Source organism: Triturus cristatus, chromosome 3_2 (genome assembly GCF_964204655.1).
Source record: "Triturus cristatus chromosome 3_2, aTriCri1.1, whole genome shotgun sequence".
NCBI lineage: Eukaryota > Metazoa > Chordata > Amphibia > Caudata > Salamandridae > Triturus > Triturus cristatus.
This window is the reverse complement of record NC_140584.1, coordinates 702,179,567-702,192,724: the sequence shown is the minus strand read 5'-3', so window position 1 is coordinate 702,192,724 and position 13,158 is coordinate 702,179,567. Positions and strand designations below refer to the sequence as shown.

Here is a 13,158-nt window from a genome sequence, read left to right as displayed (position 1 = left end):
AAAAAATAATTGCAAAAGTGCCATCAACACCCTCAAGCAATCAGGCAAAGGGAAACTATGCAACCAAATTTAAACCCATTCTTCCAAACTCCCGACCTCCACAAAGAACGTTGGTCCATATCAGTGTGTCAAAGGCAATATTGAAGCTACATGAAATCAACCACATCTGGCCCAAATTCTGGGTTAAGCTAGACTTTAGGTTAAAGTTGTTAGATATATGAGGTGCTGCACCTCGGCCTCCTCTTAGATATGTTGCAGCTTTGTTCCAAACCACAGAGAGCAAATGCTGATTATGCCAGAAAACAGAAGCCAAGGGGTTCACAGGAGGAGCCCGAAAAAATTGAAAGGATACTAGCAAATAAAAGCAAAAATCCTCATGTGTGCATGGGAAGCAGTTAGAAACACACGGGAAAATGACTTAAACCCCATTATTAATCACAGAACAATATGGACCTCACAGACCTCCCCAGTGCCCAGTTGGCAATGTCCTTCTGTGTTGTAGTGTGACGTATCTCAGGCTGAGGCGGGCTAGACTAAGGTAAGAAGCCATGGCAGGAGTAGAGTTTTGGCTTCTCGTGGGGGCTGGGCTTCTCAGTAAGACTGGGTGGGGGCCCAATTCGGTTAAAACTGAGTAGAGACCAATGCCCCTATGCCCAGACCTAGGCTAAACCTTTTTTTCCTTGAATTGTTCTTGAAATCACTGCAGAGATGCAGGCTTCAAAACCGGTGACGGATCATACTACTTACTAGTGGTACAGTTTAAGAGCAACAAAGCATTATGGGGAAGGAGGGACGCAGTACTTCACATCTTCAAGTGACCCTTTGACATCAGTGACACCTTCATCAAGTCCTGCTTTTGTGACAAACAGAACTTTGCTTTCTGCTGTTCTAGGATCCACAGAAGCAAAATGGTCTTGGCTAAAAAGCCAAGAATGGATGAAGGTGTCACTTATGACAATGGGCGGTTAACACGCTTACTACTTTCATAGGATTAGCAAGATAGGGTACCATCTTACAGATTCTTCCACTGATAGCAGGCACCTGATCACATAAAAAGATCCCGAGACGGAAGCACCGTTTCTGCTCCACTGCACCACTTCCCACAGACTTAATTAAGATCATTGCGAATTCATGATGTGATTGTGAACCCAGACCAAAGGGTACCCCCCCCCCCACCCAAGCGCTCTTCAAACGGAATACAACTGCATGGGCAAGTTCTCTGGCTGGGATTTGTAACTTTTTTTAATCTTGAAATACGCCATTGGCTTTTCTAACTGGGATATTTTTTTAGCCTGAAATGCAATGTCATTCTTGCACAGCTTTTTAAATTTTGTAAATATGTTAGATGCGCGCTTTTTACATGTTTATGCTTTTAATTAACTAATAAACTATTACTAGTCACTTGAACTGTTCATAGATATGACTGGATAACATGGATGCGCTGTCCTTGGGCTCTGGAAAAAAACACACATATACACACACGCACACCACACATACACACAGACACACACACACCACACAGACAGCACACACACACCACACACACATAGACACACACCACACACAGACACGCACAAAACAGACACACACACACATACACACAAACACACACCGAGGTTAGTAGCCCTATTGTGCAGGGTTTCTAATAACATTGCACTGAACTAATGTTATACATGAGTAAGACATCTTAGAAAGATGATTTCGCGTTTCCTGCTGCAATCATTTGAAGGGAGGAGACAGCACAATGCTACACCATCCAGAACGACAGTAGACATCACCCCCGAAGCAAAATGTCACACAACAAACATGCACAGAAATATTCTTGCCACACATTAACACCTCCAGAATCATGCTTTCGTGATACAGTGGAAAAAGTCTTTGCATCAAGAATTGCTTTAAGTTCCCCCAAGGACATACGGCCAGTCAAAAATGTTCTGTGATGCAACCCCTGGGGCCTTGTCACTTGAAGGGAGCTCTAGGACTGGATCAGTAAACATTATTATCTGGCATTATTCGTGTGCCCGGTGGTAAGTTAATGCAGTGCTTAATATGAGCAACTGTTTTCATCGTAATATCTATGAAAGTGGATTTGTGGCGGAGCCTAGGTGATGATTCCACCCCTCTGAAAACGTTCAGCTAGCTCCTGCTGCTCTCCTCTTTCTTACCTCACTCACTTCAGGGTCTCACACTATGGCAGGCAGGGATTGGTTCGAACTTCTTTCACTTCTGCTGCACTGCAGCAGCCAGCAAAGCAAAATCGCCCAGCAGCAGCACTGCCACTGCCCCAGGCCAGAATTGACTCCTCACGAGAGCGCGTAGTGGTGAAGCGTGTGACGTGTCACTGCTACGTTCTCATAGCAAGGGCTGGCCAAAATGTAGCCCAGGGCCCTCATTGGTAGCGCTCGCGCACTACCAATGACGGCCCTGGGACGGACCAACAGTCAAGCAAGTTTTCGCACAAACAACGCGGGACGTCGCGGCGGCAATTTTGGCAACACTGCAGGCGCACTGACTGACTGGCGCAGCAGTTACAACAAAAGCAAGCAGGTCAGGACAGGTGCGCGCTGCTTGCACTTTCAAACTTTAACAGCCTGGGCCGTGCGCGCGGCACTGGTGGTCCGTCGCGGCTGCCTTTAAAATTTATTTGGGGACACTGACGCTACAATGACTGATAGTAGTGTCAGTGAGTAGTGTCAGTGAGTGTCCCCAAATAAAGTATAAAGGCCGCCGCAACAGGCCACCTATGCCGCGCGTCTGCCCCCAAAATAGTGCCGCCTGGGGCGGACCGCCCCCCCCCCTAGCTACGCCACTGACAATATACCCAACATCTCCTATGGAGGCCGAACGGCAACCTACACCCTTCAACCATGCTGTCTGAAAGGGCCCCAGGAAGTCGATGTGAACTAAAGATCTTCACAGCCTCATCGGCGATATAAAGCGCTATATTCATTCATCAATGCAGTACAATACAGTACCAACATACCCTTCCTAAAACTATCCCCTGAAATGTGCTCGCATTCCCTGCTCTAAGGTGCTGAATCACTAAGAATCTTGCCAAAAAAAGCATCTCTGTGCCCTCTTTCCTCTCCCCCCACCCACTGACGGTTTATTATATTCAATATTTCGATTTTTATATCCTTCAATATGTGAAGGGTACTGCACTGCCTCAGCAACTGGCATGAAGTGTAAAATGAACTATATATTCAAGCACCAGGGATAGAGAGAACCTGTTGTTTATTTGAAAAAAAACATTCCACTCGCAAGTTAGAAAGTTCTAGAGGAATCAATAGTAGATAGTGTTATGAGCTATTTCTCATTATGCTTTGTCTGGGAATGGAAAGTTCCATGCCAGCTTAGTGTGAAAACGCCCACCAAAAACGCTGTCCGCGATTAGCTGCGGTCTGTGATACATTGAGGGATGTCAGAGCCCTCTTTTTCAGACCCCACCTGCTCTAGGTCCACATACAATAGTCATATTTAAACATACAGATAATCTCAAAGAATTAATATAGTCGGACACACGCAAGCACCTGATTCTTCATATAACATAGCACACGCTGACTGGAAATGTTTGTAGGGCAATACAAAACAGAAACTACGTTTGATTTACTAAAAATACAGATTGGTAGCGAAAAGGCCACCTATGACACTTCTCTGTCCGGAAGTACCCCTCGTTGCACCAATTAATGGGTACGTACATCTTGTAATGACTATGCTTAAGTGACAAACGTGTATTCAGTGGAAAACCAATAACAATTATTCAACTAAATAAAGAAAATTATTTTTTTTAATCACCCGAAACTAATTCCTTTTCAATGGCACACTGTTTCATTGTCTACCACAACAGGCACATTTCAGTTTCCGGTATAGTCACGACCAGGCGCGCAACACCCATTGGACTCACAGGGCTTCAGCCCCCCCCCCCCCCCGTCGTGTGTGGCAGCCCCGGATGAGACACCTTCCCGGGCAAAAAAGCAGCCGGACCCGAGCACTTCACAGGTCTTTAAAAGACCATTTGCATGTTAATGAGCCCTCGCTGTTGTGTCACCCCTTCTAAGAGCCCCTGCAGCTCCACTCTGCCTATTGCTTAAAGTTCAGCCCCCCCCCCCCCCGACATTTTTGCTCAGCCCCCCCCGAAATTTGGCTCTAGTTGCGCCTCTGGTCAGGACTCACCTGAAGTATTCTGAATCAAAAATCATCCTGATGGCTGCACCAATATCCCTGTGCTGCCTGTGCCGGAAAAGAGGCGAGCGCGTGGTGGTGGAGCGTGTGACGTCACTGCCGCGCTACTTTTTTTTACCGCAACGCAAGGGTTGACTAAACATTATGCCCAGGGCCGTCATTGGTAGCGCTTTCGCGCGCTACCAGATTGACGGCCCTGGGATGGGACCCACCACATATAAGGTACGTCACGCACGCATGCTGCACTGCAGGCAGCACAATTTAAAATCAGGTGTGCTTGCTCTTCCGCGCGAGGGCCCCAGTGGCGGCGACCTTTATAATTTATTTGGGGACACTGACACTACTGTGAGTGTCCCCAAATAAATTATAAAGGCCGCCGCCCCCAAAATAGTGCCGCCTGGGGCGGACCGCCCCCACCGCCCCCCCCTAGCTACGCCAGTGTGCACCTGGTGCATGCGACGCCCAAAGCTAGAGAGAGTGTGACAAGCAAAGAGCCTGAAAGAAACCAAAGAATACAACTGGAAAGCAGGGCATTGTTAATGGGTGCTGGGGCAGTCAGCAGTGCCACAACCCAGGCAGAAACCTATCTCGAAAGACTGCGGAGCCACACCACCATTTGCAACGCAATGCCGACTAGAAAGATGTTAATTACAATCCAAATTGGAAACTGTGAGATTCCGAATATGGGGGAACGGTGCCGCTAATTTAGGAATCTAGGATCCTGCTGGGCAAGAACACAGCATCAATGAGCGAACCTGAGCTTGAATCCTTCGACCATCATGCTGAGGCTCTTCCCCAGAGAATTGTCTAATTATTTAAGCAGTTCTATGGTAAATGAAGACTAGCAATTGCCTATGTACTTTGAAAGTTCTACTAATGACGCTATATACTTGCACGTACCTGTGGATCCATGTAAGCAATAAATAACATATCAAAAGACACATGGAGTCCTCTTCCTACATGTCTAGCCTAGCAGCAAGAGCGGAACAAGAGCAGATTCCCCAAATGCCACACTTACAGAAAGCATCTGAAACATAGTCTCTAGGTACAAAAGCTAAAATCATATATGCAAGCAGGGAGATGTTAGCTGCAGTCATACAGATGCATGATTATGTACTCATTGTCCACATGTGTATCTTGTGACCATCTGATCTCTCAGGTTTTAACAGCTTCTTAATTTTAACTGCATAGTTAGAAATTGTTGTATGCTGAAAAAGTAGAAAAATAAAAGTTACAAAATTTGAAAAATACAAGTTTAAAATCTACCACTAAACAAAAAAAAGCTCTAAACGATACTGTAGCCAAGAAACAAACCAATAAAATCCTTAAACAATTTAGTACAAAGGAGAAAAATATAATAAACAAAATGGCATACAAATGACCAAAATTGTATTAAGAGAGCCAGTTATGTGCACTTTGAATGTTTTAAGATAAAAAAAGAAAAGATAACGTGTCATTGATTGTACAAGAGCATGACCTATAGCAATTTCAGGTTGACCATGGTGGAGCGGAATTCAGGTAAGCCTAACAGATTGTAACTGTCAAGAATGTTACCTTTGTGTTCATGAAATTCCAAATCAGTCAGTTTGGCAAGGCAGGAGGCTGTCGCCTGCAAGCTTCTCTCAATCAATTAATCAAAAAAGATTTGTAGAGCTTGGCTAATCACCTGTGAGGGTATCCAGTAAGGGTGGGTGGAATTTTCAAAATTGACTTTCGCAAATTATCGCGAAATTGGCAAAATCTCCGCGAGCATGCAAAACTTGCGCGAAGATGCGGCGATTGCTTTTCCCGCCCGTTCGCGATGTGTTTTTGCGTGCTCGTGAGGAAATATATCTCCAACTTGCCCATGCGGTCGCTAATGGGCGCGGCCATCTTGCTCGCGATGCTTATTTCCTGTTCGCGATCGCAAACTCTCGCGGGATAGCGCGACCGGCTACAAACAATCCAACATCTTGTGGTGCGCGCGAACGGATAGGAAAACCCGTCGGCGAACGCAGGGACCCGGTTAGTCGCGACCGCGCGCGCGAGAATGCATTTTTAAAGTGCAAACCAGAAAAATACTTCCGTTTCGCGGCAGGTTGCGAAAGTTTTGACATTTTCACGCTGTCCGCGGAACGCAAAATGTCAAAATATCACAAATTAAGCGAGCGGAACAAAATTTACCGCCCAGGCCTAGTATCCAGGCGTTGAGTATTCTTTCTGCGAAGGCTCAATTGAACAGCCCAGTCTTGAATCCTTTCATGATTTCAGCAGAGAGGGAAATCTGGAGGTGAAGATGGGGGTCATTCAAGGACCTGGCCACATGGGAGGAGAAGAAACCACCTCTGCTGTAGCTTCGATGTATACGAGGGGTGTGAGCGAGGTGAAGGGATCAGCAGTGCAGGTGTTTGAGGGTTTGTAGAAGTTCAGGCAGTGGTTGGTGTATGCTAGTCCTTTATTGTGCATGGCCTTGTATATGTGGATCAGTGCCTTGAAATAGCATCTCTTCTCAATGGGCAGCCAGTAGAGCTTCCTGAGGTGGGGAGGAGGTGATGTGGATCCGTTTGGAGAGGTTAAGGATGAGTCTGGCTGCAGAATTCTGGATGATCTGCATTCTCTTTAGGAGGTGCAAGGTGATTCCTACATAGAGTGTGTTGCCATAGTCCAGCTGGCTGGTAACTAGGGCCTGGGTGATGGTTTGCCTAATGTTGATCAGAAGTCATTAGAAGATCCTGAGGAGCATAAGAAGAGTGAGGAAGCAAGTGGAGGAGACTGCGTTGACCTGGATTTTCTTGGTGAGCTTTCTGTCAAGGATGAGGCCTAGGTTGGGGGCATGGTCTGTTGGCATGGATGAGTCCTAGTTCGGAAGACCACCAGGAGTCATTCCACGGGGAGGTGTTGTTCCAGGAGACCAGTACTCCAGTTTTGTCTGTGTTGAGTTTCAGGCAGTCGGCGATGTTCGTCATGCACCTGTGGCCCTCGTGGTGGAGGGCTCTTGTGAGAGAGAGGATGAGCTGGGTGTCGTTGACGTACGATAGGATGTTTGCCCCATGGGTTCTGATGGTGGTGGCCGGGGGGGGGTCATGTAGATGTTGAACAGGGTGGGGCAAGGGGACGAGCCCCAAGGTATGACTTAGATGATGCTCTTGTGTTCAGAAGTGGAGGGGGAAGGCAGATTCTCTGAGTTCTTCCGGTTAGGAAGGAGGCGATGCATCTGGGGGCATCTCCTCGAATTCCAATGTAGTGGAGCCTCTTGGTAAGGGTGTGGTGGGATATAGTGTTGAATGTTGCTGAGAGGTCAGGAAGGATCAGGGCAGCTGTTTCTCCTCGGTCAAGGAGGGCTCTGATGTAATTGGTGGCAGTGATGAGGGTGGTCTCAGTGCTGTGATTGGTGCAGAATCCAGACTGGGAGATGTCCAATAGATTTTTGTTCACCAGATGTTCCGTGAGTTGGTGGTTGATTGCTTTTTTCAAGGACCTTAGCAGGACAGGGGAGCAGAGAGATGAGACGGAAGTTCTTGAGTTTGCTAGGATAAAGTATAAACACGCGCCCGTTTTCATTTTTAGGCAGTCACTACCCCCTCTGATCCCCCACCCTGTCCTGATGAGGACCCTACGTGACTACCGAATGGGGATTATGGGTTGAAACGTCGACGATTCCGAAAGGCCCAGATTGACCACGGCTCTGCACATAGCAAAAGAACATTATTAGTGAAACGAGCCATTGGTGTTACATGATTATCTGGCCTATCCCTCACATGTATATAAAACCTTGACCACTTTTTATAATGTACACTCTTTGAGCACTGAGCACTAATGTCACATGATCACCTTTATATGTAAATATTCCTTGTATGTTGACAGCCTCCAACTACTACGTTTGTGAATATCTATGAATGATTTAATTCTGATAAACAAAAACAGTAGAAAGGATCTTGAGTTACGTTTCAGTTATTTCTAAATAAATTGTTTCCTTGTCCAGGCGTTAGAGATCCGGTTGCTACAAATTGAAATTAGGTAATACAGTGCTCTAGAAAGTAACCACCTTCTACCCGACAGAACCTTCTTTTGCTTACTCTATTTTTGGCATGGGGCAGCACTGCAAGCCTTCCTGCTGCGCTGCTGTACCACAAAAGAAAAGGCGTGAATGTGCCGTATGTACGAGATACGGTGCATTCCTTTCCTCTCTTACTGCTCTGGTGCACAAATGGGGCCTGGCACCAACGCTGGCACCCCTTGCACCATGGTGCAAGGGTGCCTCCATTGAAATCAGATAGTTTTCACTCAGGAAGCTACACCTTCCTTCACAAAAACAACCGTTACGCCACCCCTGGGGAAGTGTAGGCTTTTGATGCTGCCCAGGTTTACAGCATGTTGTAAATCTGGTAATGTGTCAAATGCCACAGGGTTTTACATGGGAACACGCCTCCCTATTGCAATGTGAGGCAACTCAGCGACTTGCACTGCGTTGCCTCACACCATATCTGCAAGGCCATGTAAAGCCACTCTTGGTGGTTCACCTGGCCTCCTAGATTTGGCTCTGCAGTGTCATTAAAAGTGACGTTCCGGTGACGCCTAGGGATTGTAAATACGCCCCTGTTTTTTTTCACGTGACAGAGGCTGCGGAGTGAATTCTGAATGTTTTCACAAGGTGGGACTGAGTTGCAAAAAAGGTCACTAAAAGTAGAAGCTGCATTACATGCCACTCATATCTCGTCTGATTTATTAAATTTGGTGGTCTGTCAGTCGGAAAGCATCCACAAATATTTCTAGCAGTGTGTTATAATATAGTTGTTGGTTAATGCATCCTCCCTAATGTGGTTCTCTGCCTTGCTGCTCTGCCAATGGTGATGTCATTTAGAATGTTCTGTAGTGTAGTTCCTATATCCCTGATAGGCTCTGCGCATTGGAATAATATACACTATAGATTTGACATAGGACCAAGATCAGTATGTCTCTATCGATTATATTAAACTTAATTACTTGTTACCAGCTAACTCAGAGGTCACTAGAAACTTCTCGAATATACAAGAAGGGAATAGTCTCTGACAACTGCATAAACATGACAACTTTGTTTCCCTTTAGAATCGCAACAGTCTCAGAATCGTGGAAACAATAGATAACAGTTTTACTCAGTCAATCGTGCATGCTTCGCTTCTACAGAGTTGCACAGAAATAGAGAGACAGGCGTTTCAATAAAAGGGTTTATTGAGTAGTCTTATTTCTCATGCACGAGATATGAATTGCTACAATAGTAAGACAGACTTCGATGTACAATATGAACGAGATTAGCAGTAAGATAAAATAATACTGCAATAGCATGGTTTGTAGCTATGACATATTAATCAAAATACATACATAAATAACATAATGCTAAAATGTGATACTCATCCGATGCTTCTAAATTGTTCTTCCCCAGTGTACCTAACCTAAGTGCAGTACGAGGTTTGAAGGAGGTGCTGTTTCTAAAGTATAGCTAGCTATATTTTAGTTTAGCCAAGAGTTGCCAAAAGTTTCTCTAAGTTCTAGTTAGCTCCATACCTGAGAATGAGAAAGGTTGGAATCTCTTTTCTGGACTCGATAGTCTAACCCCCGCAAGGGAAGTCAGAGAGCACTGGAGCTGGATTCTCTGCGAGGAGGATGGCTGCTTCAGGCTGGAACTCGATCTCCTTCCGAACTTGCCGTGGCAAACTGCGTAGTCTGGGTTCGATCGAATCCTCTGGGAACCGCAATTTGCCAAGGCAAGTGCTGGTAAATTTATACCTTGAAGGTGTCTAGGAATGCCACTATTGACATAAAAGTCGGGCAGAGGAACGTCATGAATGAACCCCTAAGGAATAGATGTTCATGCATACTTAATGAGTTCTTGGAGAAATCAATATTTAAGCTGAGGGAAATTCCTAAAGGCTTAAGGGTCTGGTTTTCCAAGAAGTCGTCGTGACGTGGATGGACGGATGTAGGTGGCCATGCCTGTATTCGGTTTGTACGGACAATGTCTAAATAAGGGCCGGATTTCTATGTCCAAATAGGGGCAATGTGAATTGTACCTATATAAGGGCATAAATCGGGAAACCTATATACGGAATCTAAATCTGCACCCACACCCACTCCAGTTTCGTATGAACGACCTTACTAAATCCTAAACGTTCTAAACATATCTTAAAACAGAGTATCACATGGGTTTGCTAAAATAAGCTAAAAACATATCTAAAACATATGTTCTAAAAATACATTACAAAACCATTGTAATGCATAAAGTGTTGTACATATTAAAGGCAATGTTCCATTCTAAGCATAGGATCACATTGGAATGCTAAATGAATGAACCAAAATATATACATGTGATGAAATGGCTCGTAAATACAGAAGAAAAAAGGAGCCGAAACCATTTCATATCAGGTTAGATAAGTCAAATTTTTATTTATGACAAGGTGGCATGCTGCCCCTGGAAGTGTTTATCAAAGAATTCTGTTCTCTATGAATAGTTCCACTATAAGCAGATTACTGTGCCAAAAAATGCAAAAAATACAAATTTGGAAAAAAAATTAACCATAGAAAAAAAAGGTTCCAAAGTCAGTAGCATGGTTGAAAAAGAATGAAGGCCAAATTCAGAGTCTCTCCGGAACACTGTGTGCTTGAATCAAAAGTCAGTGTGTGGGGATGAAGAACACATAACATTTTCTAAACTTGTAGACAACAAGTGGTCTACCGTTGTGGGTGAGAGTTGAAATACCTTGTGTATAAGATCAACAGCACAGAGATGTGAACTATCGCCTTCAGCATTGGAAGCATCAGCAATATCCGGATTGGATGTTACCTGCACGCCTGGTGTTTCCTCTCGTACCTCAGCAGTAGCATGTTGCGTCTGTGAGATCTCAATGAATGCCGCCATCAGGATTGGTAGCCGCTGGGGACAACACATAGCACGGGCCGTTATCAGGTCCAGCAGAGTATCGATATCCGTAGGCATGACTGATGGGAGTTTCAGACAAATGTCCAGCATGCATTCTTCAATGCATAGCAGGCAGCGTAGAACAGGTAAGATGCAATCTTGCCAGATTGGTCTGAATGACAGGAACCAAGTGGTGTTTAATTCTCGTAGACGAGATAAACCCAGAATTTGAACGATGCGCTCACGACACCTCATCTCCAATAGAGTTCTTTCCATGGCGAACTGGGTGTCACTGGTGATTTGGCTTGCCATATCATAGCAGTAGCAGAAAAAAGAGTATCCCTGCAATGAGTGCTAAAAGGAGCGGCAATCTGCCAAACACAGAGTGCACGAAGTTTGGAAAAATTCCGAGGACTGCTTGAAAAGGTGCTAACAGTCCTGCACACACGGTCTTAGATACATGTACAATACCCAGTGCTTAATTTGTGCCGGTGCTTTCCGGTGCTTAGCACCGGCACTTATTTGTCAGGGCCAGGTCTACACTGCTACTGCCAACTGGAACTCACATCAAGCAGGACGCGACCGAACTCACTGTGTGTGTCTTCATACAAAGAAAATATAATTAACTGGCTCCCTGCAGTGTTGTTCAAACTAGTCTTCCTGTTGAAGAAGAGTGTTGCTATGCTGCTCATTCTCAGAGAGCCGACAGTGCCGAAAATAAATCCTCCACGTCATCCATTCGTATTTGCCTGGCTTGCTTCGCTTCAGTGTTACCGGTTGGCGGGCCACTGATTGGGCTGTATTTGGTCATGTGGGGGTAGGGGCAGTCTGCGGTAGCCTGCGTAAACGTTTTTCAAATAAAGTTCCACGTGATCACGCCCCGGCACACACGCATCGCACGAGTCACTGCCGCCAGAGTCAGTTCAGCACGATGTCGAGGCAGTCACTGTTATTTGAAGCAGAAGCATTTAGCAGGCCTCTAAGTAATAAAGGCAGTACCACCAGTAAAGTAAAACTGTAAGTAAACATAAAAAATCAAAACATTCCAACGCTGCTTTTTCTCGAGCGTGGTGACTGTACTGTATGTATGATTATGATGACGTTCTGAACTGAGGCTCCAGCAAGATTGCGACTGGAGCTGGGTGGGGCACCGTGTGCAGGAGCACTAGTCAGTTCAGGAGACTGAAAGGCAGGGCAAGTCCTTAACCCCTAATACAGTTGTAAAGACTCTGCCTACCCACATGACAATTTGTTTTTAATCAGCTTATCTCTCAGTTTACTTACTTGTTTTCTACTCTCCCATTGTTGTTTTGATGCACTCCGTACTCATATTTAGCAGTCTTCACTGAGCGGGTACTGCTCATAAACAAATCTATTTTAGTTGGTATGATAACTCATCTCCCACCTCTTTCGGTTTGCTTTCTCCGTGGTGGAATCAAGGCGCAGCAGTGTCTAGCGTGGAAGAGTGAGAGGGGTCTGAGTGCAGCACCACGGGAGGGAAACTTTCATAGCAGGATTCCAAAAGGGAGGACTCATGAACTCGCAGCAGTGTCACCTGTAATCAGTGACATCTCTAAGCTCGCAGAGACACTGTCCTGCACATAGAAAGACTCTACTGGATCACCAGAGGAGAGGGTAACATGCGAGGAAGACAAGCAGAGAAATGGAAAACTGACCTTTGTGTTAGGCAAGCAAGACAAGAAACACTGTGCGTACAGGGTTACCTCAGGAGTGGTGTTAGAATTAACCCTTTCGTGTTTACCTGCTTACACATGCGCCTTTCCATTACGTGCTTAAAGCGCAGCGGGCGGCTTGTGAAATGTGTTAGTACTAGCAGTGCACATATAACTCTTTACTGAGACCCCAGTATAAAATGTGAGTGCAAAAACTCTCTGGCACAAATCACACTTTACAGCAGGTACCAGGTGGTGAGCTATTTGTTGCCAATTAGACGCCATTGCTAATAATGGGGAATAATGGGCATCAGTGGTACCGGCATGGTTTCAATTGACTTTTTACTCTCACTGTTTGATCACCTGATTGAAGTTGGTGGGAGCAGAGCACCCAAAACACGAGCGAGCACCATTTCAGCTAAATTTCTAGAC

General features: G+C 45.4%; 1 long non-coding RNA gene across 1 annotated transcript in view; it reads right to left on the bottom strand.

Annotated features, from left to right (window-relative positions):
* Positions 1 to 13,158, bottom strand: part of LOC146857999 (uncharacterized) — a 406,095-nt gene that overhangs the window by 272,928 nt on the left and 120,009 nt on the right. The gene's annotated exons all lie outside the window — the stretch shown is intronic.